Source organism: Papio anubis, chromosome 12 (genome assembly GCF_008728515.1).
Source record: "Papio anubis isolate 15944 chromosome 12, Panubis1.0, whole genome shotgun sequence".
Taxonomy (NCBI): Eukaryota; Metazoa; Chordata; class Mammalia; order Primates; family Cercopithecidae; genus Papio; species Papio anubis.
The window spans coordinates 40,805,580-40,831,062 of NC_044987.1; the positions used below are offsets into that span (position 1 = coordinate 40,805,580).

The 25,483-nt window shown below is 41.2% G+C and overlaps 1 protein-coding gene and 1 pseudogene across 1 annotated transcript in view; both read left to right on the plus strand.

Annotated features, from left to right (window-relative positions):
- Nucleotides 1-25,483, plus strand: part of LOC110741266 — a 202,718-nt gene that overhangs the window by 44,354 nt on the left and 132,881 nt on the right. The gene's annotated exons all lie outside the window — the stretch shown is intronic.
- On the plus strand, nt 1,881-12,483 carry LOC108582011 (annotated as a pseudogene).

A 25,483-nucleotide genomic window follows, 5' to 3' on the forward strand; every position in this document is an offset into this window, starting at 1 on the left:
AGAACTGGCTTACATTTCATATGGCTGCCCCAGCTGCAAGGCAGGGAAACAGGAATTTGTATTTTTAGCTTTCCAAGCTCTATAATAGAGGAATACAGCAAGGAGTTGATCACTGGTGTTGAGTAAGCCATTTTGCAATAATTGTCATAGGTGCTGTATCAATAAATTTTAGGTCTGGCAGCATATAACAAGAAACTCCAAATAATAATAGTTCAAACACATGAGTCTGGCTGTAGGCAATCTAGGGCTGGTATGGAGGCTGCACAATCATCAAGAAAGCATATTTCCTCTACCTTTCTTTTCCTTCATCCTCAGCATTAGCTTCCATCCTCATCATGTACTCATAATCCAAAATGACTGCTGAAGTTCCAGTTACCACTGTTTCATCCCAGAAAGCAGAGTGGATGAATAGGGAACATAAGATTACGTACAGTCATCAATTGTCCTTTTGAGGAGTCTTCCAGTCAGTATCTTCCATTATATTTCGTTGACCAGTATTAAAGAAAAGATGAGAAATGCTGATTTTACTTGAATAAAAACAGGCTGTCTCTGTAAGGAAGAAGAAAATAGATATTAGGAAAGCAGTTAAGAACTTCTCCCTCATAGGGCACATACGTTTCATGTCAAGTGGGAATCTGGCCTTGTTTGTAGTGATTCCTAGAGCTCTGTGTTAGAAAGGATTCTGAGGCAGTGATCCAGGCTCAGTGGGTAGGGTTCAGTGATTGATTTGGATCTTGATCCTGGTTATGAGCGTGGAGGTAACTTTGTACATACATATGTCTTGAATTTGCATTTCCTGGATATGGCTATGTTAGCCAGTGAATGTGGAGGTTAAAAAAAATAAAAGGAACACAAGATCCTGACAATCCTTCCTTACTCATCTTGTAGCTCCTGTGCATAAGCACAATGCCAGACATCTTACTGGTCACTGTGGAACAAGTGGTTGTTGATGGAATTCTCTTCCTTTGGAAAGGGTAGGGGAAGCTCATTTGCTGGTGATGGGGGTGACTGTGGGAAGATGTATTGATTTGCTAGGACTACTGTAAAAAAGTCCCGCAGAGTGAGTGGATGAATAGAAATGTATTTTCTCATGGTTCTGGAGACTAGAAGTCTCAGATATATCAAGGTGTCAGCAGGGTTGGTTTCTTGTGAGGGTCATGAGAGAAGAATTTGTTCCCGGCCTTTCTCGTTTGCTCATAGATGGCCATCTTTTCCCTGTGCCTTCACATCATCTTCCTTCTGTCCAGATCTGTTTCCAAATCTTCTTCTTCTTTTTCATTTTTTTTGAGACAGGGTCTTACTCTATCTCAAAAAAGGTTGGAGTGCAGTGGCACAATCATGGCTTACTGTAGCCTTGACCTCCCCAGGCCCAGGTAATGTTCCCACCTCAGCCTCCTGAGTAGCTGGGACTACAGGCATGTACCACCACACCTGGCTAATTTTTGTACTTTTTTTTTTTGTAGATACAGAGTCTTGCTATGTTGCCTGGGGTGGCCTCAAACTCCTAGGCTCAAGGAATCCACCTGCCTCAGCCTCCCAAAGTGTTGGGATTACAGGTCTGAGCCACTGTGCTTGGTCTCCGAATCTTCTTCTTATAAGGACACCAGTCATACTGGATCAGGAGCCACCACTATGGCTTCATTTTAATTTAGTTACTTCCGCAAAGACTGTATCTTTTTTTTTTTTTGGTGGAGTCTTGCTTGCTTTGTCACCCAGGCTGGAGTGCAGTGGTGCGATCTCGGCTCACTGTAACCTCTGCCTCCCGGGCTCAAGCAATTCTCCTGCCCCAGCCTCCCGAGTAGCTGGGATTACAGGCTTCTGCCACCATGCCTGGCTAATTTTTTGTATTTTTTTTAGTAGAGACAGGGTTTCTCCATGTGGGCCACATTGGCCTCAAACTCTTGACCTCAAGTGATCCACCTGCCTCAGCCTCCTAAAGTGCTGGGATTACAGACAGGCATGAGCCATAGCACCCGGCTACAAAGACTTTATCTCTAAACACAATCACATTCTGAGGCACTGGGAGTTAGAGCTTCAACATATGAATTCAGAGGAGGGACAGACAAGAGTCAGCCCGTAAGAAAAGATGTTGTTTTCCTTTCTGTCCAAACAAAAATGCATTCCTCAGATGGAAAGAGAAGCTTGAGCTATTCAATGACTATCCCCAAAGAAGTCTCCTTTATACTAAAAAAACTGATTTGAAGACTAGAAAAATTCAGTCTCATCTGTTAGGTGATGTTGGGTGGCAGGAAACACTGTCAGCTTCTTAAGTTCATGCAGCATTATGGGTGGTAGCAGAGTTGTACTATGGGGACCAGGACTGGGAGTTTTGTCAGGTGAAAAAGGACTGGAACGGTAAGCCCAGAGGGCAGAGAGCAGGTCCTGGGAAGTGAGCTATCGCCAAGAGGAGTGGCCAGGCACCCCAGGCTGAAATAGGGAAAGTTTGGAGGTTGTGAGGCTAGGCTGTGAGTGTTTGAGGGTGTGGGCTCTAGAATCAGACAGATCTGGGTTTGAACTCTGACTCCACTTCCTGCTGCTTACATTAACTGGTCAAATCACGTGATTTCTCTTAGCTTCCATTTTCTCATCTCTAAAATGGGAGCAACCTTCTACAGGTGTGGGGGGGAAGATAATGTATAAAAAGTATTATCATAGTAACCTTTGGTGCATAGTAACTGTTCACTAAGTGGTGAGAGTCAGATGCCTGGAGTGAGGAGCAGAGAGAATACCCTAGACCAAAGTCTGGGCAGCCAAGGCTAGGATCTAGTCCAGGGGTGTGGCTAAGGTCCAAACGAATCACATGGAATTTGAAATTACAAGAAAGTTTTGAGGGTCCACAACTATCTAAGGTCTTGCTGTCCCAAGCCAGAAGTTCCTAATCTAACCTTAGATTAGGTTCCTTGAGGGCAGGAATAATGTCTGGGTCTTTTGGGATGTGTGTTTGTGTGTGTGTGTGTGTGTGAATTACCATTAACTCCTAGTGCCTGGTCCTGGCCTGACACTCATTTAGTCAACAAATAGCCCCCTTTACATATGTTATTTAATTTAATCACCATATGCTATATATCAGGTATTATAATCCCCATTTTTAATATGAGAAAACTAAGGGTTAGAATGGTTTAGTAATCCGCCTAAGGTAATGCAACAAGTTAGGGTCAGAGGCATGATTCAAACTCTGTTCTATCTAACATCAAAGACCATGCCCTTTGCACTGCAAACTAGGGATGTCTACCTGAAGTGACCATCCTGTGTGTGCACAGAGAATGCAGTAGATACCGGCTTGGGGTGAAGAGGGGTGACATAACACTTTCCTTAGTGGCGGAGGTTATCCCCTCACTTTTCTTAGTAACTGTGCTATCCATCTGCTATGGTCTGAATGTTCATGTTCCTCCAAAATTCATGTTGAAATCTAATCCCTATTGTGATGACATTAACAGTAGGGCCTTTAGACTTTGCCCTCAAAAATGAGATTAGTGCTCTTATAAAAGAGGCTTGAGGGAACCATTTGCCCCTTTCACCATGTGCAGTCACAGTGAGAAAGTGCCATTTTTTAAGGAGAGTGTGAGCCTTCACCAGGCACCAAATCTGCTGGTGCCTTGATCTTGGAATTCCCAGCCTCCAGAGCTGTAAAGAATACATTTCTGTTGTTTATAAATTACCTGGTGTAAGGTATTTTGTTCTAGCAGCCCAAATGAACTAATACACCTTATCATTATTTGTTAATAAATTTACTAATTTATTAACAAACAGCCCTTGCCCTACTAATCATAGGAGTATTATAGGTGCATTACTCAGGCTAGGTCAGTTATATTATATTATTAATAATATATCATTTCCCTGTCCTTAGGGATTATCTATGTATAATCATGTAGTTCAAGTAAGCCAAGAGCCCTTCCCTGGAATTTTCAACTACACCTGGAAGACAGAAGTTCTCTTTCCTTTAGGATCATTAAGCTAGGAGGCTGCAAGCCCAGAGTGGTCTGTGCCGTGTACCTTACTATGTGAAGAAATTCTACTTGTAACAAAGTGAATGAAGCCAGAATGCAGAAAAAACCAGAGACAAGTTGGACAGACAAAGTCCCCAAAGCATTTGAGTCCCTAGATATACATATCCCTAAGCTAGCTCCATCCTTTCTCTTTCCATGGCTATATAAGTCACGGGGAGGAAGATAATGTATATAAAGTATACAAAGTACACATAATATATACTTTATGCAAAGTATATATTATACTTTGGTATACAAAGGTAATACATTACCTAGTTTACCATGGCAGAGCTGGATATCTGTCATTCTCAAGCAAAGAATCTAGATAGTTTCCCAATAGATGGAATATATATATGAAAACACTTTCAGTAAAGTTTTTATATGACTAGTGGGATAACTAATCACTAAGTGGTGAGAGGTCAGATGCCTGGAGTGAGGAACAGAGAGAATACCCTAGACCAAAGTCTGGATATTGATCCAAACTTGATCCAAAACTTGATTTCTAGGTTTATTTCTTAAGGATGTTTTTCAATCTATGGTTTCCCCTTTTTAAAGAGGTTTTTCAGAGTAGTAGGTAGCCTATAGCTATAGGCGGGTGATTCCCAAAGAAAGACATCAGACTTCTCACTGAGAAAATACTTGAGGACCAGAAAACAGTATAGTATCAGTATTAATTCATATAGGGAAGATTATTTTGTAAGTGCCATTTAAATATTTCTTTTTAAAGTAATCTTATAGCTTTGAACCTTTTTTTCTATACAGATGTGGAGTACCTTTGATGGGTTTCTAACAATGTCAAATTCATGACTTCTACTTTTAAGTCTGTGATATTTAAGATACTTAAAAAGCATTTACATTTGAATCCAGTTATTAGACATGATGGCCAAATTATATTTTAGATGAAACATTCCCTAAATTAGCTGCTCCCAACTATATTTATGAGAAAACTTTATATTGTGACAATATATGCAAATTCTATTCCTGGTAAGGTGATGACATTGCTAATAGCAGAGAACAGTGGTGTGACAAGTCTATTTTCTGACAGGAAATATGAAGAAACACTTGCAGTTGAGGTTTTGTTTGCCCTTAAAGTTAATAAGTTGCATGATCTAATAATAATTAATTGTGCCTTCCCTCCATCATAAAGCTCTTAAAGCATTTCTCAATCAATTAGCTGCTCAGGGACATTATTATTACTGGACATTTTGCAAAATGAATGTGTTCAGAGTGAATACAGAGTAGACTTTACTGCTGAGCAGCTCAGGGTGGGCCTAGGTCACAAGCTGAGCAAGCAGGCTTTGAAGCTTATAAGGAAAGCTTTCAATGTTTCACTAGCTTACTGGCAAGGTTTCTTGGTCCCTTGCTTTTATTTTTCATGTATTGCTCTTCTCATTACTTATGCATTGCCCATTAAATCCAGCGCTGCAGCTGAGGTCTGGTTTTTCTACATTTCCAAGTTGCATTGCTGGATTGCTGTCTTTGATAAGATAAGCTAAATACATATGCCCAACTAGTGCAAAGTCCAATACTGCATAATTATCCAGTATATTTGGTTGGCACAGGCTAGCAAAGCCAGGTGATTTAGGTCAGAATGTATTTTAGATTAAGGTCATGCTGGAAACCCACAAAGACTTATGGGCCAGATTGAAACATTCAAATGCCACCAACTTCTGTTCTGGCCCACTGAGAGGTTGTTGAAGCCTTACATGATTAACTATTTGCTCATAGCAATGGGTGACTAAAAAGGTGGTAAAATGATGTGGTGCAGTTTCCCTGGCACCTTTACGTGTAGACTCTACCTGTGACTTCTTTGGTTTACATGGTATTTAATTTACATGGTATGTTGAATCAAACACAGGTCTTTTTGTGAATCCTCCAAAAGGGAGTTTTGAGGTTGCTTGAAAGGCCTTCCATCACTTACTCGATTATCTGGAGGCTCTCAACCTGACTGGTATTGTGTTTTATATTTGGTAGTTTAAATAAAGGAAGGCCCCAGGAGCCTGGAATGCCCTATGATGCCAAACTGAGTTATACTCCTCGGTTCTCTTCTCTTAGCCTCTACCTTCAGGTGACAGAAAGGCCATGGCTTAGCAATCAGGAACAGTATGATAGGCTGAATCATGTGCCCCCTCCCCAAAGATGTCCATGTCCTAATGCTTGGAGCCGTTGCATGGCACCTTACCTGGCACAAAAGTACTTTGCAGATGAAATTAAGTTACAGGTCTTGAGATGGGGAGATTATCCTAGATTATCCAACTGGGCACTCACTGCAGTCACCTGTATCCTTTTAAGAGGGAAGCAGAGGGAGATGTGACACTGACAAATAAGAAGGCGAGGTGGCCACAGAGGCAGAGACTAGAGTCATGCAGCCACAAGTCAAGGAATGCCCAGCAGCCACCAGGGCTGGAGCGGCAAGGAATAGGTTCTCCCCTGGAGCCTCTGGAGGGAGCCTGGCCCTGCCAACACCTTGATCTGCAACTTCTTTCCAGCCTTCAGAACTGTAAGAGAGGAAGTTCTGTTGTTCTAAGCCATCAATTTGCTGTAATTTGGTATAGCAGCCATAGGAAACCCATGCAAACAGTGAAGTATAAGCGGGGAGAGAGGAAGATCCTCGGTCATGCCAGGACCTGCCTCAAGTTAGGAAGTGTAGAGAATATACTGTGGTCCAGGACTGGCCTCCAAAAGAGCCTCAGACTGACTGACTGAGTCCAACACAAAAAATATTTTAGTGGGAAAAAAAAAAAAAGAATGTGAGCCTAAGACTGATGGTAGGAGTTTGGGGACTTCACAAACCTTGGGTTATACCCCAAACTACAGACTGTCCATTCACTCAAATCTGGGGTTGCAGGTGTATAAATTGCTAAATGCTAATGGTCTGTGGAGGGATGTATTTATCTGGCTTTCCTTTATCTCAGCTTTGCTTTTATCTGACAGAATTTCACTGTCAGAGTTATTTTATCTATTTCCCCTACTCTGTTTTTGGTGGGAGACTTCTTTACAGCATGGTTCTTGAAATTGCATAACTGAATACTGAAAATCTTCACAAAACCCAGCATCTTGCTAGGCCTTTTGGGCAAAAAGAAAAGCCTGGCATTGGCAGTGAAGGAAGATGGCAGCCCAGAGCTTCCCCACGCCATTGCACGGGCATGTGGATGGCGGTGCCTTCAGCGACGTGTATGAGCCCGTGGAGGACGTGTTTCTGCTTCTGGACGCTATCCAGGTAGCGGCTGCTGAGCTGGCGGGAGTGGAAATACGCCTGGAAGCAGGGGTCTGGTGTAGTATCTGCATTCCTAGCCTCTGTGATAGGTCCTCAGGCTTTGTACATGTGCACTGATATCAACCCTGAGGCAGCAGCTTGTACGCTAGAGACAGCACGCTGTAACAAAGTCCACATTCAACCAATTATTACAGATTTGGTCAAAGGCTTGCTAGAGATTGAAGGAAAAAGTTGATCTTCTGGTGTTTAATCCCCCCTATGTAGTGACTCCACCTGAAGAGGTAGGAAGTCACGGAATAGAGACAGCTTGGGCTGGTGGCAGAAATGGTCGGGAAGTAACGTGCAGGATTTTCCCCCTGGTTCCAGCTCTCCTTTCACCAAAAGCATTATTCTATTTAGTTACCATTAAAGAAGACAACCCAGAAGAAATTTTGAAAATAGTGAAGACAAAAGGTCTGCAAGGAACCACTGCACTTCCCAGACAAGCAGGCCAAGAACCTCTTTCAGTCCTCAAGTTCACCAAGTTCTAGCATACAATGTGTGCCCAGAGCTACTGGAAACTGAATGCATTTAGCATATCTTGAAACTGAAGTCATTCATTAGGTAAAAAGGAATTTTATCAGAAATTTGTCACTGAAAAAAAGGTAGAAAGGTAGAACATTCCCTTTCACTCAGGCCTGTGTAATTATTTGCACAAGTACAAGTAAATATGTATATTTATAATTTGCATTTTAAATATAAAAGTTATGTATGAAATATTTATTTCAGCATTATTTAGTAAGGTGACAGAATTGATCTGGCAAATGTCTTTTTTTTCATACCAGTCCATAAAGGCAGTTTGCTTTCAGATGGCAGGGCCAGCAATACACCTTCATTGTCCGGTGTATATAAACTCTCCAACTCTATGTCATGATTTAGTTCATGGGGATATTGATTGCCTTTCCCTTCCACAAAATATTACACTGATTCGTTATATTGATGACATTATGTTGATTTGACATAGTGAGCAAGAAGTAGAAACTACACTAGACTTAGTGGAAAGACATTTGCATCAGAGGGAAGGAAATAAATATGACTACAATTCAAGGACCTTCTACCTTAGTGAAATTGATAGGGATCCAGTGACATGGGGCATGTTGGAATATTTCTTCTAAGGTGAACAATAAGTAGTTGCATCTTACTGCGCTTATAGCCAAGAAAGAGGCATAATACTTAGTGGGCCTGTTTGGGTTTTGGAGGCAACATTTTCCAATTTCATTATGATACTCCAGCCCATTTATCCATTGACTCAAAAAGCTGCTAGTTTTGAGTAAGGCCCAGAACAAGAAAAGTCTCTGCAACAAGTCCAGGCTGCTGTGCAAGCTACTCTGTCACTTGGGTCATATGATCCAGCAGATCCAGTGGTGTTTAAGTGGCAGTGGCAGATAGGGATGCTGTTTAAAGCTTCTGGGAGGTCCCTATAGGTGAATCTTGGTTTAGGATTTTAGAGCAAAGCCCTGCCATTACCAACAAATAACTAATCTCTTTTTGAGAAACAGCTCTTGGCCTGATACTGGGCCTTAGTAGAGACTGGTACTTGAGGAGTCACCAAGTTACCTTGCAACTTGAGCTGCCCATCATGAACTGGTTGTTATCTGGGCCGCTAGCACACAAAGTTGGATATGCACAGCAACACTCCATCATCAGATGGAAACGGTATACACATGATTGGGCCTGAGCAGGCCCTGAAGGCACAAGGAAGTTACATGAAGAAGTAGGCCAAATTTCCATAGTCCCTACTTCTGCTATCTGCCTTCTCTTTTCCAGCCTGCATCTGTGGCTTCGTGGGAACTTCCCTACGATCAGCTGACAGAGAAAGAGAAGACTTAGGCCTGGTTTACACAGGGTTCTGTATGATATGCAGGTACCGCCCAAAAGTGGACAGCTGCAGCACTACAGCTCATCTCTGGGCTATCTTGAAGGACAGTGGTGAAGGGAAATCCTCCCAGTGGACAGAACTTTGAGCAGTCCCCCTGGTTGACTTTGCTTAGAAGGAAAAATGACTAGATATTCAATTATATGCCAATTCATAGGCTGTGGCCAATGATTTGGCTGGATGGTCAGGGAGTTGAACATAACTGGAAAATTGGTGACAAAGAAATTTGGAGATGAGGTATGTGGATAGACACTGAATGGGCAAAAACGGTGAAGATATTTGTGCCCCATGTGAGTGCTCACCAAAGGGTTAGCAAAGAAGGATTTTAATAAAGTGGACAAGATAGCCTGTTCTGTGAATACCAGTAGGCCTCTTTCTCCAGCCACCCCTATCATCACCTAATTGTCTCATGGACGAAGTAGCCATGGTGACAAGGATAGAGGTTATGCATGGTCTCAGCAACGTGGACTTCTACTCACCAAGGCTGACCTGGCCAAGGCTACCTTTGAGTGCCCAGTCTGCCAACAGACACCAACACTGAGCCCCTGATATGATACCATTCCTTAGAGTCATCAGTCAGTTGCCTAGTGGCAGGTTAATTACATTGATCCACCTCCATCGTTGAAGGAATGGTGTTTTGTCCTTACTGAAATAGAGCTTACTCTGGATACAGATTCACTTTCCCTTTGTGCAATGCTTCTACTAAAACTACCATCCGTGGACTTAGAGAATGCTTCATCTACAACCATAGTATTCCACACAGCATTACAAGGAACTCAGTTCACAGCAAAAGTGTGGCCATGGGCCCATGCTCGTGGAATTAACTGGTCTTACCATGTTCCCTAATATCCTGAATGAACTGGCTACATAGAGCAGTGGAATGGCATTTTGAAGACAGTAGTAGCACCAGCTATATAGCAGTACCTTGTAGGGCTGGGACAAGGTTTTCTAGAAGGCTGACTATGCTCTGAATCAGCATCCAGTATATGGTGCATTTCTCTTATGACTGGGATTCACAGATCCAGGAATCGAGGGGTCAAAATAGGTGGGACACCATTCGCTATTAGCCCTAATGACCCACTAGTAAAATTTTTGCTTCCTGTTCCCATGACTTACGCTCTGCTGGCCTAGAGGTCTTACATAGGGTGGAATGTTTTCCACTGAGAGACACAATCATGATTTAATTGAACTGGAAGTTTAAGACTGCTCTTCAGCCATTTGGGCTTCTCATGCCTCTAACTCAATAGACAAATGAGTTACAGTGCTGGCTGGGTGATTGTTCTACCAAGTAGAAACTGGACTACCCTGAATGGTAGTAAGGAAAACTATGTCGGAATACACGAGATACCTTAGGGCATCTCTTTGTGTTACCATGCCCTGTGATTAAGGTCAGTGGAAAACTACAATCTAATTCAAACAGGACCACTAATGACCCAGACCTTTCAGGAATAAAGGTTTGGGTCACCACTGGGTAAGTGCCATGACCAGATGAGGTGCTTGCTGAAGGCAAAGGGAATACAGAATAAGTGATGGAAGAAATACTAGCTTTGATCGTATGACCAGTTACAGAAACACAGACTGTGATTGTCATAATATGTCCTCCATATTTTGCTATGACTCCATTTTCTGTGTGTGTAGCATTGTTTTCTTTCTTCTCATTTCCTTATTCTGTAACATAAGCTGCATTGATTTTATAGCATAGTGTTTAAATATTGTTAATTTTTAAAACTGGCTCCAATGTTCAACCTTGATTAATTTTACATCATAGTATTTAAGTTATGGGATGATATCTTAAATACTATGAGAGAGTAAATATCATATGAAGACTTTACCTTCTCTTCTGGGAAATGGGTTGGTGTGTTTCTGGTAGAATGCTGGATGGTTAATCATGTTAGATGGAATTATGACCTTGTTATTGTCTTTATGTGGCAGTTATGTATGGTTTAAGGAGATGTGTATGGGTGCCAAGTTGATAAGGGTAAACTTGTGATGGTTAATTTTATATGTCAACTTGAGTAGGCCACAAGGTGCCAGATATCTGTTTAAATATTATTCTGGAGTGTCTTGAGTGTGTTTACAGAGGAGATTCGCATTTGAACTGGGGGACTCAGTAAAGGAGATTGCCATCCCCAAGGTGGGTGGGCATTACCCAATTTGTTGAGGACGTAAATAAAATAAAAGGCAGAGGAAGGAAGAATTCACCCCTTAAAAAAAAGAAAAGAAAAGCCTGGCATCCTGGTTACCTGCCTGGTTGGAGTAGACCTCCTCCCTGAGCCGTGAGCCGTGCTGGGAAGTGGTGTGCCCCTGGGGCAAGAGGGCAAATGATCCTGGAGCACCGTGGAGAAGAACTACCTGGCCATCCCTGGGGTTACGCAGAGTCTGGATATTAAATAACGTGTCTACTATGCAGAGGCTCTAACTTCTGACAAGAAGCCACTGGGGAAGCATCGATGTGCTGCTCACAATTAGGGGCTGGTGGAAATCCAGCCGAAAGGAACAAAGTGATTCTGAGGACAAAATAGCTCAATCAAGTGAAAAGTGATTTCAAACCTGACATCAGCCTGACAGTAGCAACTGGGTTCTTATTATTATCTGCTTTTGAACCTCAGTAGGAGAACTTGCCTACCTTTGATACTGTAAGCAGGATCCTTCATGTTTAAAGATTAAAGTAGCTTTCTGGCTTGTTAGAAAGAAATCGCATGGGAATGGGTTTCACAGCCAGAAGCTGAGCTCTCTCAAAAGGATGTCACTCTGCAGCAAGATTATCTCCCCCTTCCATGAATACCAAAAAAGCCCCTGATTAATTCTTTCCATTAGGAGCCCCATGTCCCACTACTGTTAGATTTAGGATTGAAACAATGTAGTCTGATTACCACTGTGTCCTGTGCAGTTTAGATTGTAAGTGTGAGATGTGAAATGTAAGAATTTTTTTTCTTTTAACATCCTGTCACTCCAGATGAGAATATACTTTGGAAGTGAAATTAGAAACAATGCAATGCTGATTAAGGACTAGGACTCTCACACAGCCCACCGTGACAAGATTTTGATTGGCATTATGTAATTAAAGGGTACTTTAAATGGTTGCTAAACATGACGAGCTACAAAAAGGTGACAGAAGAATAATTTTAACATAGGAATTTTTAAAAAGTTATTCTTATTCATAATATGTATAACACACTTGATCGAACATATAAAATTAAATCTGTAGGGTGTGCTGAAAGGGTTATATTCCACAGTTTTTCTTGGAATATATTTTTCGTTTACATGAAGGGTTATATTCCAAAGTTTTTTGTGGAATATATTTTTCGTTTACATAAAGCAATACTTTCTTTTTTTTAGATGGAGTCTTGTTCTTGTTGCCCAGGCTGGAGTGCAATGGTGTGACCTCTGCTCACTGCAACCTCCGCCTCTGGGGTTCAAGCCTTCTGAGTAGCTGGGACTACAGGTGCCCGCCACCACATCCTGCTAATTTTTTGTATTTTTAGTAGAGACAGAGTTTCACCATGTTGGCCAGGATGGTCTTGAACGCCTGACCTTAGGTGATCTACCCACCTTGGCCTCCCACAGTGCTGGGATTACAGACATGAGCCACTGTGCCCAGCCTTACATAAAGCAGTAATTTAAGGCACACTGTATTTACAAGAAATTGCTAGTTAATGTGTATAAATCATTAGGGAAAAGGGGAAGTTTTGAGATATAAAACAATATTTTAGAGGATAAATACCAATATGCCTTGATTTATCCCTCCTGCGATAGTATTTACTGAATATAATTAAAGTAATTCAAATTTTTAATTGTTTTACTGTCCATAAATTATCCTCAATCAAAATGTTTAATTGTTAGCTAATTTGAACATACTAATATGGTTGAGGGGAGGTTTGGTCTGAGAGAGGGGAACAGAAACAGCCCCAAATGCTTCCTCCTGCTCCCTAAGCAATACTTAAAATCTTGAAGGCCCATTTGCAAAAGCACCTCATTTGCAATGTCACTAGGGAGTTACCAAAATGCAGAGAAAAGTGTGTTCTAAAGATTGAAAAAAATTAAGTTGATTTGAAATTTTTCTCTTTTTTTTCCCTAATCCCCAATGTGATAGTATGATTTAATATCTATATTTATGAGTTATTAGTGGACACACACAATTTGTTAGTGTGAGTTCTATGTGTTTTTGCCAGAAAGACCACTCTTGATGGTCAAGCCCAAGGCTTTTTTGCCAGAAAGACCACTCTTGATGGTCAAGCCCAACAACTACTTGTTGTCCATGCTTAGGCTCACAAGCTGGGAGAAAGCTGCTGGAATCAGGGGGCACGCATCCTCCGGTGGCTCCTCCCAGGCACTCTTAGGTGACTGGTGGTTCCCTTGCAAATGCACTTACAGAGCAGCAGATCTTGTTAATTATTTATGTAACCAACCTGAACTTTCTCCTTTGCCTCTTTTTGAATTTAAGGAATAGATGGAACTGAACTGATCTGACTACAAGTAAACAGGCATAGAAACTCCTGATTGGCATTATTAGTCTTCACTAAAAAGAAGCACAGCAGGGCCCTCTTAAATGTCAGGTTGAGAGCGTTTGACAAACCTGGAGAGCCCAAGAGAAAAATGTTGCTAAATGAGTTCACAGCAAGCCCTTCACATTCCTACTTTCTCCTATAAATTGCTTTGCAACAACGGGAGAGGTGGAGAAGACCTTTATTCCCATCAGATCACTGGACTCTTTGTCAGGACTTGGTTCCATCCTGACTCTGTGATTAACTATGGTGACAATTCAGATTATTGTCCCCAAGGGGCTCACTGGTTTTTCAGCATTAGCAGTAAACTCTGTTGTCTCATTCTTCTTAATCACACTTGCTAGCAAAACGATACTGCAGGTACGTTGGCAGTGAAACAAAGTATGAGCCTCGAGGAGTACTGAATCTGCTTGAGAAGATTAAGCATACACACAGTGCTTATTCACCACTGGAAGGGAGGAAGGAAGGAAGAGGGGAAGGAAGGAAGGAAGGAAGGAAGGAAGGAAGGAAGGAAGGAAGGAAGGAAGGAAGGAAAAATTTTGGAAAAATTCCTGCTCTGCTTTTTATCTCTGTTCATTAAATTGAATTGTCTAATAATTTATTAGAGGTTCAACCTTTAATTTTTTAAACTAGTGGATTATTAGCATTTTAAGAAATAATATTTAATATCTAGTAATGAGGGTTCAGAATATTACACTACCATATCTTAGTATCTATTAAGCCAAACCAGACCAAACCAAACTGAAACAGCAAGTATTTTTATTTATTTATTTATTTAATTTTTTTATTATACTTTAAGTTCTAGGGTACATGTGCACAACGTGCAGGTTTGTTACATATGTATACATCTGCCATGTTGGTGTGCTGCACCCATTAGCTCATTATTTACATTAGGTATTTCTCCTAATGCTATCCCTCCCTCCTCCTCCCACCCCACAACAGGCCCTGGTTTGTGATGTTCCCCACCCTGTGTCCAAGTGTTCTCATTGTTCAATTCCCACCTATGAGTGAGAACATGCGGTGTTTGGTTTTTTGTCCTTGTGATAGTTTGCTCAGAATGATGGTTTGTATCTTCATCCATGTCCCTACAAAGGACATGAACTCATCCTTTTTTATGGCTGCATAGTATTCCATGGTATATATGTGCCACATTTTCTTAATCCAGTCTGTCATTGATGGACATTTGGGTTGGTTCCAAGTCTGTGCTATTGTGAATAGTGCTGCAATAAACATACAAGTGCATGTGTCTTTATAGCAGCATGATTTATAATCCTTTGGGTATATATCCAGTAATGGAATGGCTGGGTCAAATAGTATTTCTAGTTCTAGATCCTTGAGGAATTGCCACACTGTCTTCCACAATGGTAGAACTAGTTTACAGTCCCACCAACAGTGTAAAAGCATTCCTATTTCTCCACATCCTCTCCAGCACCTGTTGTTTCCTGACTTTTTAATAATTGCCATTCTAACTGGTGTGAGATGGTATCTCATTGTGGTTTTGATTTGCATTTCTCTGATGGCCGGTGATGATGAGTGTTTTTTTCATGTGTCTGTTGGCTGCATAAATGTCTTCTTTTGAGAAGTGTCTGTTCATATCCTCCACCCACTTTTTGATGGGGTTGATTTTTTTTCTTGTAAATTTGTTCGAGTTCTTTGTAGATTCTGGATATTAGCCCTTTGTCAGATGGGTAGATTGTAAAAATTTTCTCCCATTCTGTAGGTTGCCTCTTCACTCTGATGGTAGTTTCTTTTGCTGTGCAGAAGCTCTTTAGTTTAATTAGATCCCATTTGTCAATTTTGGCTTTTGTTGCCATTGCTTTTGGTGTTTTAGACATGAAGTCCTTGCCCATGCCTATGTCCTGAATGGTATACGGCAAAGTATTTGTAAAGAGGGGGACAACAGCCCAGCAGAGATAGCATTTAGTTACACAGTACTGCAAATGAGCACTTCCTAAAGTCACTGTTTCCTCCTTTGACATTTCTCTAACTTTGTTGAATGAGAAAGAGGCTGAGCTTCCAGCAGGAAAGGAAGAGAGCCATAGACTGGCATTTGATTGAAATATAATTCCTTAATAATTTTTTGAAATAATTTTAAATTAGTAAAAAAGATGCACTAATAGTAAAATGAACTCTCATATACCCTTTATTTCTTTCCTAATCCCTCATTCCCTAATGTGATATTTATATTTTACCACCTTTGTCTTTCATGCTTTCTCTAAATGTATTTATACATTTAGGGTTTTTTTGTTTTTGTTTTAGTTTTAAGAGGCAGGGGCCTCGCTATGTTGCCCCTGCCTCTTAAAACAAAAAGAGGGACCTTGCCATGTTGAGGCTAGACTCAAACTCATGGGCTATAGGGAACCTTTCGCCTCAGCCTCCCAAGTAGCCGGGACTACAGGTATGCACCGCTGCACCTAGCTAGTTTTTTTAAACCTTTGAGAATAAGTTGCAGATATACCTCTTACTCCTTAACACATCAATGTATATGTCCTAAACACAAGGACACCCTCCTATATAACCAGAGTAGTCATCAAAATCAGGAAAGTAACATTAATACAATACTACCATGTAATTGATATTATTGTATTAATTGGTATACATGTAAATACTACCTCAGAGCCCTTTCAGATTTCTCTGATAATCCCAATAATGCCCTTTATAGTTCCAGGATCACGTGTTGCATTTGCTGTCCTGAGTCTTTAGTCTCTTTAGTTGGGAATCCTTCCTGTGGTGTGCTGCTAAACTGCTTACGTGGTGGGGTAGGGAGGTCTGATTTGTAGTGGCTGCCAATTATTATGGTGTAAATATTCCCATTCTGGCTGATTTCAGGTTACCAGCTTTGTGGCACTGAACTGCACAGTTGGGAAGAGATGCACAGCATCAGTTTTCTAGAGTGGGGTGAGCCAGTACCAGCTGACTCCAATGCACCACTGACCGTTCCTCATTCTTCGATCTTTCCTTGTGTTTCATGACTATGTTTGCTTTGTTTGTTTGTTTGTTTTACAAGTACAGAACAGCTACTTTGTAGCTGGCCTTCAGTTTGGGTTTGTCTGCTGTTTCTTCACATTTATATTCAGTGTATGCCCTCTGTGGCAGGAATTTCACGGAAGTGATACTGTGCTCTTTGCAGTGCCTTGTCTCAGGAGCATATGATGATGACTTGCCCATTACTAGAGATGTTCACTTTCTTTCTTTCTTTTTTGAATTTCACTTAGGTGTTAACTTTTATCACTTGATAAGATGGTGTCTAGCCAGGTGTCTCTGCTGTCAAGATAAAGAATATTTTATACCTTATTTAATAAGTAATTAATAGGCATTTTATGGAGAGACTACATTGAGACTATTTAAATACCCAATCCTCCTTAAACTTTTACCTACTGGTTTTAGTATCCATTGGTGATTCTGGCCTAGATCGATTATTTTGATTATGGTTGCCAAAGAGTGATTTTTAAAATTTCACTAACCCTTCTAATATTGTTAGCTGTCATTCTACTGTAAGGTAGATACTTCCCTTCTCCTAATTTCTTTATTTATATTAATATGGACTCGTGGATTTCTATTTTATTCAGTGGGTTATAATATACTATAATTATTTGTTTTGGTGCCAAAACATTGTGGATTTGGCTAAGTTGAGCCTCTTTGGGATGGTGTCCTTTTGACAGGTCCTCATCACTCTTGGATCAATTCCTTACTTTCCGGCACAATATATTCCAGTCATCATCTTCTTTCCCTGTGTCAGCCTTGGAATGAGCTATTTTCCAAGGAGCCTTGGTTTCTTTGAGTGGAGAATGATATTTAGCAACCAAGATCTGGGCAGTTAGATGTGCTCATTCTTCTGTAGTTTCATTACTTCTAGGCCTTCTCAGAGCTAGGAAATATAGGTATACACACACACACACACACACACAGAGACACACACACATTGTGGTAGACACAATCATGTATATCTCAGAGACTCCTTTAAGAGAGGACTTGTTGCAAAGAATTGCCTTGTCCAGTGTCACACCTTGCCCGGGGCAGTCCACATCTTATACTGATTAAGGAAAGATTATAAAGGCTGGTCATTTTGGCCCAATGAGGAACAATTCTGACAGGTCACACATGCTCAAGAATGGGGTTGGCCAAGGCTCTCTTGAGCCTGCATTGCAGTTCAAGTTCTTCTGCCCAATCTGTTTCCTTCCACATGTTTGGATCCCTAATAATACCTACACACCAAACTTCGTCTCAGCATTTGCTTCTAGAGAGCCCAATCTGCAACACACACACACATGCACACACATACACATCTATTTCTGTATTTACAAATATGTGAGTTCATACCAACACCTCTAATTCAAACCAATCACTGTAAGTTTGTTCTAGTCTTCCCTCTCCAATCATCATCAATACATTTACTTATTTTCTCCATCCCTTTGCATGTAGGTATCATGACCATGCAGGATGTCTCTTCATTCCCATCTCTACCAGTCTGACCACACACATGCTTGGCCCTGGTCCTGGCCCTGGCCCTGCTGACCTCACTGGCTGTGTTAGATGAATCTTCAGCACTGATCAAAAGGAAGGAGAGTTCAATTCATTTTATAAGACAGAGGGTTATAACATTTCATATAAGTAATACATTGTATTTGGTTTGAAAATATATTTCAACATTAAATAGTGCTTGTTTCCTTTTTAGTGGTGATTGAGGTCTACTAAAATTGAAATTCTGCATTATAGTTTCATCTTGTATCAAATGGAAAAGTGTTTTTAGAATCGGCATTTTGGCACATATAATAGAAAAGACATGTCAAGGGAAGGCTCTAATTACTTTAGGAAGCTGCTCCCTAAACATAGCAATCAGTTCTAGCTGAGACAGAAAAGTCTTTGCAGAGGAGGCGGGGTTTGAACTGGCATCTCCAGGATGTATTGCCTTTGAATAAATGAATCAGAAGTATACCAGGGAAGGAGAAAGATGGTAAGTGAAGTCAAGGAATGGGTAGAGTGGGTAAGAACAAGGAGTATCAGGTAACAGTGATTAGATCCATGTGGCAGAAAATATTCATGTAAGAATGTGGAAGATAAACCTGGAAAGTCAGGATCCTGACCACGCTTCAGATTTTATTTTGCAGGTAATGGGTAGATACCCTTCATCCTTTGAATATCATGCTAACGATGAGGCTGGCAGCATTGGTCAAGATGCACTGATGGGAGAGGGAGCAGTTACGCCATTACTGCAAGGGTTTGAATGCTGAAGATGAAGGAACTTGGGATGGGGGAGGGGGCAGGTGTAGCAGACAGGGTCCAATCAAGGAAGCAGACCCACTGTGAATACTATGGAATAGGGATTTATTTTAGGAATAGACCTTATACTATTGTGAAAGAACAGATGAAAGATTTTCTTTTCTTTTTTTTTTTTTTCACGGATGAAAGATTTTCAAGCTGAGGCAGATTTGAGCAGAATTATAGGCTGAGAGGGAGGAGCCAGTAGAAAAAAGGGAGACTGATGATATATTAAAAAAGAACTAAATCCTGAAAGAGCCTGGAAAAGGTGAAAACCAAGAGCTCAGGAGGAGTGGTTACTCTCAGAAAGGAAGCAAGTATATTCCTTTCATACATACACTGTCCTCCACCAGCCCCCAGCAGAGGAAATCCCAGCCCCCTCTATAGAATTCCTGCCCATTGTCTTCAGACTAATAAGCAGCATGCATTTTTACTTCTGACAATACTTCATAAGGCAATCGTATATTCTCAGATTAAAAATATAAGTCACTTGGCTTTTTACACAGCTTTTGCTTGTTAAACTTAACTGCACTAGAGGAATTAAATAAAGAGAAATATCTTACAACTCACTGGAAAAGGATCATCCATAGATGTCAGGGTTCTGATATTTTTATTCCCACTTTAAATTTAAAGACATGGGAGCTTGCTAAACTGGCTTTTTTATTTGGGGATTTGTGGAGTTAGCAAATTCTGCATGTCTTCAGTAAGATAATTTAGTAAGAAAGTTTGTGTATATCTTTCAGTGCAGGTGACAACATTCCAGTGAAGTATTTCACAGCGTGCAGAACACAGTCATTAATAAAGCAACATCCTCAACAGTCATGCATATTTCTTTTTTATAACAAGCATCTTGTTTGGTAATGGCGGGACAGCAGAGTGAATATCCTGCGACATTGAAATTCATGAAGTTCAATCCATTTTATGAAATGCACTTTTTGCTATGCTCTTTATAAATTGCTATCTATATCCTTATGACTTAGGGATTTGGGAAATACTTACCTGGTAATAACACTTTAAAATGCATATCCCCTGCAGTATACCCATTATGCTGATTGAACTCAGAAATTCTTAAAATATAGCCTGCCTTATCTATATAAGTATAATTATCTGTGGAGGATGCCATCCTTAAAAGGTGTAGGGGGAAGGGAATAATGGCTCCAGTGGAGGATCATCCTGGGATTCAGCATCTTCGTAAGAGCAGCTAGGAGTACATGCTGTCAAAATACATTAGGCAAATGCAAAGATTAGAATCCCTCTCCTTTGTAAAATGAAAGACGAAAATGAATAAAGTGCATACCTGGCTTTGCTTTGGTTCAATTCCTTTCTCTGGGCTGCTCTGCCAAACCTTGCTTATTGAAACTAACTGGGGAGGCCGGGTGCGGTGGCTCAAGCCTGTAATCCCAGCACTTTGGGAGGCCGAGATGGGCGGATCACGAGGTCAGGAGATCGAGACCATCCTGGCTAACACAGTGAAACCCCGTCTCTACTAAAAATACAAAAACTAGCCGGGCGAGGTGGCGGGCGCCTGTAGTCCCAGCTGCTCGGGAGGCTGAGGCAGGAGAATGGCATAAACCCAGGAGGCGGAGCTTGCAGTGAGCTGAGATCCGGCCACTGCACTCCAGCCTGGGCGACAGAACGAAACTCTGTCTCAAAAAAAAAAAAAAAAAAAGAAACTAACTGGGGAGAAGAAATGTCTGACTTATGGAATGTTTTCAAAGAAATGCAATTTTTATACTCTTCAATACAAATAGTAACTCAAGCCAGGTGAAAATTTAGCCAGGTGAGTGTTCTGGGAGGGCCAGTTTTGTGACTAGAGCTGACAAGGGCTTGTAATTAGCATAGTGACTATGTATGCAGTAGGTTGATCCTTCTAAAGTGCTGTCTTTTAAGCACGTTTTAGTTTTCAGCATTCAATGTTCTTGCAACTTTCTTTACCTTAGTAACCTTTCAGAAGTAAACTTCAGTCCTATTTCTGTTTCATGCATTTAAAGCTAATGGGACTTCAATTAAGGAGGGTGTGTGTGTGTGTCTGTGTGTGTGTGTGAAGCCATTTTATTTTAAACAAAGGAAGGAGAAGAGGAAGCCATAAGTTATAGGCCAAGATGTCATGTAAGTTCTGAAGATGGGGATAAGGGCACAGTCTTCGGGGACATGAATTGATATTTTTCTAGTATATAGCATGTTTCAGACACTGAATTAGGAGATTTTGTATTAGAATCCAGGAATTCTGAATGCAGAGATTCTTATAATTAAATCTACTCAGCTAATTCTTAAAATGCCAAATATTCTCCCTCAAAGGTGTGTAGGGGCCAGGAGTTCCCCTTGCCCTCTGAAGTTTCACTGAAAAATCAACTTGCAAAAGGCAGGTTAGTTGGAGATAAGAAATACAAATTTATTCAACATGTATACATAGGGGCGTTCAGAATGAAGACCCAAAGATACAGGGCAAATTGTCCATTTTTGTGCTTAGGTTCAGCAAACTATGGATAGCCATGTATAAATATGATTAGACAGAAAGAGTATGATCTAATGCTAATACAGTGAGTGGGGGAAACCCAGCAAGGCCTGTGTGTCCAGATTCTTCTTGGCCTTTCTGAGCATGCATTCCTTCCTTCTGGGTATAGGACAGAACCCTCTCTGGAATGGAGGTCTTACACCTATAGTCAAACCAAGTAGTCAGATAATTTATTTGTGGCCACTTTTTACACAGAAAGATGGAGGGAGGCTGGGTGCAGTGGCTTACGCCTGTAATCCCAGCACTTTGGGAGGCCAAGGCAGAAGGATCACTTGAGGCCAGGAGTTCAAGACCAGCCTGGGCAACATGGTGAAACTCTGTTTCTACTAAAAATACAAAAATTAGCCAGGCATGGAGGCGCGTGCCTGTAGTTCCAGCTACTCAGGAGGTTGAGGCACAAGAATTGCTTGAACCCGGGAGGCGGAGTTTGCAGTGAGCCAAGATTACACCACTGTACTGCAGCCTGGGCAACAGAAGAAGACTCTATCTCAAAAAAAAAAAAACAAAAAACAAAAACAAACAAACAAAAAAAACCAAACAAAAAAAAGAAAGGTGGGGAGATGGGGAGAAAGTTAGTTTATGGCTGACTTTGGGAAAAAGAGGTTCTGGTTTTGATGACCTGGGGAAGAGGGGTTTTAGTTTCTATGGCTACCCTTGGGGGAAAATTGGAGACAAGAGGGCAAAAGGTCAGAGAAAAACTTCTGTTTCCTAGACCTTCATTTTGGTGTACTGTTTTCTGAGCCCCAACAAAAGACACAAAGAGTCTTGGGACTAGCTCTTAAGATCAAAGAGTAATTAGGAATCATTTAGGTAGCAGCCTTAGCTAGCGGAAACAAAGTAGATAACCTAGAAGAAAGCCAAAAAATAAAATAAAATCTACCCTACCCCACCAAAAAATACCATCAACAAAAAGCCTCTGAGGCAAAATCAAGTACTAAGCAAATAAAACAGATGGCCTCACATCACATGTACTTTTCTTATACTAGAGCTTCATGAGTTTTTACTTAGAATGGATTTACTCTTATTTTAGACATAATTTTAACTGGACTGAACGGCTGGTTTCTTAGCCAGCTGGTGATTAGAAGCAACCTGTGCTGTCAGTGGCAGCTGTGATTGCTAATAATTTAATACTGAAGTAGAAGACATAATCTAATACATCTAGAAGACATCCAAACTCAATGCCTATCAATCCAGAGTCTTTGATGCACGGAATAAACTGCTTCAAAAACCCCTAAACATATTTCTGTGTTATGGTGCAGAAAAGTATGACTGAGTAATCAAGCAAAGATTAAGTTATGTAAAATGGACTCATATTAAAGTGGGAAAATATTTAAAATATTAAAATGTTTTAGGGCCGGGCACGGTGGCTCACACCTATAATCCCAGCACTTTGGGAGGCCAAGGTGGGCGGATCACCTGAGGTCGGGAGTTCAACTAGACTAGCCTGACCAACATGGAGAAACCCCGCCTCTACTAAAAATACAAAATTAGGGCCAGGTGTGGTGGCTCATGCCTGTAATCCCAGCACTTTGGGAGGCCAAGGCGGGTGGATCAGGAGGTCAAGAGATCAAGACCATCCTGGCTAACATGGTGAAACCCCATCTCTACAAAAAATACAAAAAAATTAGCCGGGCGTGGTGGCATGCACCTGTAGTCCCAGCTACTCGGGAGGCTGAGGTAGAAGAATTGCTTAAACGCGGGAGGTAGAGGTTGCAGTGAGCTGAGATCGCACCACTGTACTCCAGCCTGGCTGACAGAACGAGACTCCATCTCAAAAATAAAATAAAATAAAAATACAAAATTAGCCAGGTGTGGTGGCACATGCCTGTAATGCCAGCTACTTGGGAGGCTGAGGCAGGAGAATCGATTGAACTCACAAGGCAGAGGTCTCACTCCATTGCCCAGGCTGGAGTGCAGTGATGCAAGCATGACTCACTACAGCCTTGACCTCCTGAGCTTAACTGATCTTCCCGCCTCAGCCTCCTGAGCAGCAGGGACCACAGGCGTGTGCCACCATGCCCCAGTGTTTTGTAGAGACAGGGTCTCCTTATGTTGCCCAGGTTGGTCTCAAACTTCTTGCCTCAAGTGATTCTCCTGCCTTGGCCTCCCAAAGTGTTGGGATTAAAGGCATGAGTCATTGCACTCAGCCTTTTGCCCATTTCCAAATGGGGTTATTTGTTTTTTGCTTGTTTATTGGTTTAAGTTCCTTATAAATTCTGGATGTTACACCTTTGTCAGATGCATAGTTTGCAAATATTTTCTTCCATACTGTAAATTATCTGTTTATTCAGTTGATAGTTCCTTTTTCTGTGCAGAAGCTCTTTAGTTTAATTAAATCCCACATATCAATTTTTGTTGTTGCAATTGCTTTTGGGGACTTCACCAAAAATTCTTTGCCAAGGCTGATGTTAAGAAGGGTATTTCCTAGATTTTCTTTTAGGATTTTTCTAGTTTTATGTCTTACATTTAAATCTTTAATCCATCTTGAGATAATTTTTGTATATGGTGAAAGGTAGGAGTCTAGTTTCATTCTTCTGTATATGAGTAGCACCACTTAAAGAACCTAAAACAGAGCTACCATTTGATCCAGCAATCCCATTGCTGGGTATATAACCAAAGGAAAATAAATCATCCTACCAAAAAGATGCAGGCACTCATATGTTTATTGAAGCACTATTCGCAATAGGAAACACATGGGCTCAACCTAGGTGCCCATCAACAGTGGCTTGGATAAAGAAAATATGGTACATATATACCATAGAATACTATATTGCCATAAAAAAAATCATGTCCTTTTCAGAAAAATGGATGGAGCTGGAGGCCATAATCCTAAGTGAATTAATGCAGAAAAGAAAACCAAATACAGCATGTTCTCACTTATAAGTGGGAGCTAAACATTGAACATAGACATAAAGATGGGAACAACAGACACTGGGCCTACTAAAGCAGGGAGGGAGGGAGGTGTGGGCTGAAAAAACCACCTGTTTGGTACTGTGGTCACTACCTGGGTGACAGAGTCATTCTTACCCTAAACCCCAGCATCATGCAATATATCTGTGCAGACCTGAACATGTACCCCTTGGATCTAAAATAAAAGTTGAAATTTTTAAAAAAAGAGCATAGTCTTAAAGTCAATGTGTTGCTTTCCCCAGAGTGTCTGCTTTTTGAGCAGATCCTTTACAGTTTTCTCAGATAGCAGAATAAAAGGCTCTTTACCTTATTAAAGGACTCTTGGGCAGCAGGTACTATAGATGGGGGTTGTGGGTATTTTGGAGATGGAGACTGAATTGATGTGCACTACTTCCCTGCCTGGATTAAGGAGTTAGGAAGGTGGAGGCCTTGGAGGGCTTTCTTCCTGGAACAAGCTACTGGTTATCTGCACAGCATACTCTACAAGTTAAGTTTTTTTGATGGTTTCAACTAGGCCAATGAACTTGACGCCTTCTTCCCACCTCCCACTCCCTGACCTGCTTAATCATGCTTTGTTCTGGTCTCCTATTCATTGCCTGTCCTGGTTCCACCCTAGTGCTATGCTGTTTCCTGTTTATCTCTCCTGTCTTTTCTACACCCTCACCTCTGTACCAGGTGGGGCTGATTTTCCTGGGCTGTGAGCTTTCTTGTTTGTTACTGGAGTAGGTGAAAAGAGGACCTCAGATACATCAAATTTTCATTCCTCAGTCTATAACTTGGTGATCTTGGGCAAGTTAGTTAATTTTCTAAACCTCAGTTTCTTCATTTATAAAATGAGGTTAGAGCCAGGTGCAGTGGGACACTCCTATAATCCCAGCACTTTGGGAGGCCAACAAGACAGGAGGATTGCTTGAGGCCAGGAGTTCAAGATTATCCTGGGCAACACAGTGAGACACTGTACAAGAAATTATTTAAAAATTACCTGGGCATGGGGTGCATGTCTGTAGTCCTAGCTCCTTGGGAGGCTGAGGTAGGAGGATTGCTTGAGTCCAGAGTTAGAGGCTGCAGTCAGCTAAGATCACACCACTGCACTTCAACCTGGGCAACATAGTAAGACCTTTACTCTTAAAAAAAAGAAAAAAGGGCTGGGCTCTGTGGCTCACATCTGTAATCCCA